This window comes from Melozone crissalis, unplaced genomic scaffold (assembly GCF_028551555.1).
Source record: "Melozone crissalis strain CALT ecotype California unplaced genomic scaffold, PUWL_Pcris_2 ptg000111l_1, whole genome shotgun sequence".
NCBI lineage: Eukaryota > Metazoa > Chordata > Aves > Passeriformes > Passerellidae > Melozone > Melozone crissalis.
The window spans coordinates 110,417-115,497 of NW_026535888.1; positions in this window are offsets into that span (position 1 = coordinate 110,417).

Here is a 5,081-nt window from a genome sequence, read left to right on the forward strand (position 1 = left end):
AATAAACATCATAGGACTCTTAGGAAACCCAGCATCACTGGCACCATGGCAGAGCTCAAACTGTTAAAGCAAGCCATAAAACCCCCAGATCTAGTGAGCAAAAAGTCTTTTTCATTCCTATTCCCTTGCAGTTGTATTTCTGGCCTGTGACTGTAGTGTGTGGTAGATGTTCAAGATAAAAGTTTGTCCCAGGTGATAAAGTACACTTCAATTTTCATAAGTCTTCATGTAAAAAAGAGATGCTAAGCTCATGGCCTTGTACAATTTTATGAGTCACCCTTAGTCACTGAAGCTTAGGGAATATAGTCTAAAATGCCATGGTACCAGTGGATTGTCAAGTGATTTCTGATTTAGCCCCTGGCTCTAACCAGACTGTCCTGCTTTCTGTGCGAGTAATAAAAAGATAAGCCTTGAGATAGATGTAGGGGAGAGAAAGAGCTCATTTGCATTCAGATGAGCTATTCTTCCAGCCTCTCTATTTTATCTTATAAAAATGAGCATAGGTTTGATCAAAAGCAGAGAAAAGACACATAAATCCAAAGACAGGTTAACAGCAGAGTTTCTCATAATGCAACTCCAGTAGAAAACCGATGCACAAAAACCCATCTTTCCACTCACTGAAATCTGTGCACAGTGCATCATGTTCTTGATCGGGAGTGTTAGATGTGACAATGAAATGTCAAATAACTTCACAATGAGCTGAAATACAGAATTTCATCTTAATAAGGCTTCCTGAAAATGCTGACGGGGTCCCTTAGCTTTGATGACATTGACGAGTTTCTTTACGGTCAGCACTGCACATGGCATGCAAAATATTTTATTGCTAGGAACTCTATTCAAGGCATGTAGGAGTGTGCTCATAACACAGATACCATAGGATATCTCCAGCTATATAATCTGATAATGCTCCTGAAGTAAAGCAACTGACACAAGCCTGTGGGGCAATCTGTTTGGAAATGTGTATTTCTAACCTGCTGGTCGTGTCCTTACATTCACTGAGTACAGCTGGGGGCACACCCTCAGTGGGATGAAGTCACTTTGATCCGCTAACCCAAGAACACCAGGCAGTGGTACTGACCAGGGCAGAATCCTGCTGGGAAGGATCCTTCAGCCTGTGTAAATAAGGTTTTAGGCCAGGATGTAAAATCTGGTGGCCGATGGCGACCACTGCGGTTTCTTCCCCTCGGACAGACTGTTCAGGGGGAAGTTCACTTGTGGTAATGTTGTTTTGACACAAGAAATACAAGTAAAATTTAGAAAGTACTTCTGAGAATATATATTCTCAGAATGTGGTTTAAAATGGCAGATTTACACAAGATGCAGAGCAAGTATCTTTCTTTAACATTTTTGTTGAATGGCAACAGGGTAAAAAGGCTCCCATGTCCTTGTTCTGTAGGAGACACTCTCTTTGTCAAGACTGGGGAGGAATGGACCCAGAAAGGAGTTGAGAAGGAGGAAGGACTGAACTGCTCTTTACTTTTGCCGGTGGAGGATCACAGCTGTTGACTGAAACCTACCTCAGCCAAGCACATTTTCAGTTTGTAGCAGCTTGTTCCACGATGAATTTCTGTCTCTGGGCTGGATATTCAGTGTCCTGAAGCACAGAATCCTTGCTGGTACCGTGGATCCTCACCTTGTCCCTGGCACCACCACTTCAATATTTTCCTTTCATTGTACAGTGAGTGAGATTTTACTCAGGTGGGGTTTTGTGTGTTAGGGAATGGAGGTTTTTCATGCACCTTCAGAGTCTTTCCTAAGGACTTCTGTATTACGCAGAGGCCACACATATTTGGGTCTGAAGACCGGTGCAGTTCTAATCGCTTTAAAACTGAACCACTTTGGTTTGTATGGAAGGCAGCCATTCTCCCTGTTAGGAATTTTATAAAATGGTTTACTCAGGTTGAAGAAAAATCCCTCTTGGAGATAGTTGAGAAATTGCATCATGATGAGCACAGGGATAGATAAGAAGACCACCAACTTGCTCGTACCAGCACACTTGAGGTCAATATGCAGACCTGTGGTTATCATTTTAATCCACAATAACCCACACATTTATCTAAAAAAGTCAATACTACAAACTTGGAAGCAAGTTGAAGTTGGAGGAGTTGGGTTCTTAAACACTCTTGTTTACAGCAGGATTGGAGAGTCTTTGCCTCTTGTTACAGTTTTTAAGTGTGTGGGGAATCCTGAACTAGGAAGTACAAACTGGTGGCTGCATTGCTGCCCTTCCAGCAGGCACATGACACCAAAGTACAAGTGCTTTGTTCTGACTTGTGTGGAAGCAGTCCACACAAATGCCATAAGGAAGCGGTGAATGGCAGGACATGGGGTGGATGCTGTTAGCCCACAGTCTGAAAGGACTTGGGAATATCAGTTTTAGCCACATGAGAAGTCCATTAATGTAATTAAAAATCAGTTCCTGCACTGTCTGTGCTCCTCTGTTCTGTATCAGCCTGCTGACCAGGTAGATGAATCTGTTGGGGACAAAAATCCACTTGAATTGAAAGCAAAGGAGTTGCTCCATTGTAAATTATGAAGATAAACCCGTGAGGCTATCAAATAAATCTTTCTTTGCCTCCCAGTAATAATTTAAAATGGGTAACAAATACATGCTGCATAATCTGCTTTTAATGCATTTGCTTTGGAACACGTACATATCAGTGCATTACATAACTGCAATAGATTCACACATGCAATTTCACCCTCAAATGGCCACAGGGAATGTGACAACTTTTATTTATTAATGCTTCAAGGTGTTTCTCTGTGTTTGTACACAGCTGTCATGGCATTAGAAAAACAATGTTCTAAAACTAGGAGTAAAAAACCCAGAGAGCTTCTCTTTGAGGCAGACACAGACAACATTTGATCTGAATTGTTTTTGCAAAGCATCCTGATGGGGAGGCAGATATCAGGAATGCAAACTGCAGAGGTTGTGGGGCTGCTCAGTCCCTCAGGATGGGTTCAGGAAGGGCAGTGTCACAGACAGAAAAGCCAAAAGCTTCAATCAGCTAAGCAGGAGCCACCACGCTGCTGATCTGTGTCAGGGCAAGGCAGGAATCAGGCCCCTCTGCTAATGGAAATGCAAGTTAGAGCTTCAGCAGCCCAAGGATATGCAAATAAATGGCTTATATAGATTGCAGAGTATTAAGCATAAAGTTTTGGTTTCATGCAGTTGTTTGAAGGCAATGTGGGACTCCAGAGCTTGGTGCTGGAATTGCAACTTTAATTTCCTTGTTTGCTGTTATTTTGAGTGTTCTGAAGTAGTAATGAGAAGAAAAAATGGAAGAAAATGTCATTTGACAGGGACTGTGGTAGGGCTTTCTTCACAGACTTGAAATGGTTTTAATTCATTAAAATCTCCATGTGAGGGGAAGATTGTATCTATTCCTCTCTTTTAAAACCAGATTTTCAAAGGAGGATCTAAAATTGTATTTGAGGGTCGTGGTGGGGTTTTTTTCCTTCTCTCATGTGTAATCTAAGAACTCAAATTTACAGGCCTATTTAACATTTGATCCATAAAAATCAGTCCTTTGCTGTGTATATTGGGAACTCCTTAATCTTGGGAAATTTGTAATCTTCTCAGGGCACTGAAGGTCAATCAAATGCTGCAGGTTTCATTCTTCACTTAATATGATTTATGTATTAGGGTTTGACTCTTAGCCAGAGATATGTTTATTGGCAGACTGACAGCTCTATAGTGGAACTGTGTGCAGGTAAATTCCCTTGAGAAGGATGGGTAAATCAGCTCCTGGCAGATGGGCACTGCCTGGCCCCGATGCTGCAGCACGCTTGGGATCAGGCTGGCTGTCTGACTGCCTACTAATAGTGCATAATAATGTCATTCAATATTCTTTTTAATTGGTGATAAATAAGTTTTTTTGAAGTCTGTTTCATCAGTGACCTCCCTGACTTTAGCCTGAGCTTTCCAGTTCCTGCTTTTGTTATTTTCTCTCCTGTCCTGAGAGGAAGGGATGGTGGCTGCAAGTGCGCGGCCAGGGGGGCCAGCGCACCACAGCAACCCTGCACACTCAGCCTCGGAGATCTGGTCAGGAATCTGCTGCTGGGTCTCAGCCTTCCACTGCAGAGCCTGCCCACGCTGCCATCCCTGTGCCACACCAGTGACTTTTCATCTGTTTGGTCAAACTCACACCAGCCTTCATTTCAAAGGGGAATTCTTTGTGGACGGTACTGTGAAGAATGTGGTGTTTAATCTTGCCTCATACTGGCAGCAGAGCAGAACAACTCCTGCCTGATTTGGCAATAAAGAATCTCCTTTTTTCTTCACTAAACCTGCCCTAGCAAAATTCACAGGCTGGTGATAGCTGTCTCTACAGTGGAAAATATTTATTGACTTTATTGACAATTTAATATACTTTGTCAAGCTTTGTTGTTTGGTTTCTGTTGATCCTGGGACACTTGATGGGGGTACTTTTGCTTCCTAAGGGATTAAACTGGCAAGCACTTAGATTTGGGGAAGATGGGTGCAGAAAACTTTCTAATTCACTTCTGAAAAGCATAGTAATAATTAATATCTCAGATAGAAATGATAGCATTTAACAAAATATGTGAAGTTTTTATTATGTGGGTTTTTAAAAAAATCCTGGATAAATTAAATGAGGCTTTTGGAGATAGCATGAGCTGGATTTTATTGAGTTTGATAACCTCTGATTCTGCTCTCCTTTCTCTTTCTGGTGGAACTTGTAGCGAACTTATTACGTCAAAGTATAATTTTGTAGTAATTATTTTTCAAATTGAGCCTTTCCCACTTGATGATGAGGAGGGAGGGGAATGGAGAAAAAATAGCTACTTTCACAAAAATAATTTGAATTTCATACTGATGATTTGGCCCTAAGATTTCACTGAGCACTGGGTCTGGTTGAAATTGAGGGGACTACTCATGACTGAGGTATGAAAGCTACATTTCATTCCTTGTATTAGGAGTCTTCTCTTGCCCACAAGGAAGTTAAGGGGGAAAAAAAGAGAAATGGGTTTAAAATTTCCTGTGCTATTTTCAGTTTACTCATCTTTCTGGAGATACCTTAGCAACCGTAGGGCATCTGAAAAGCTTTGAACTGTGTCTT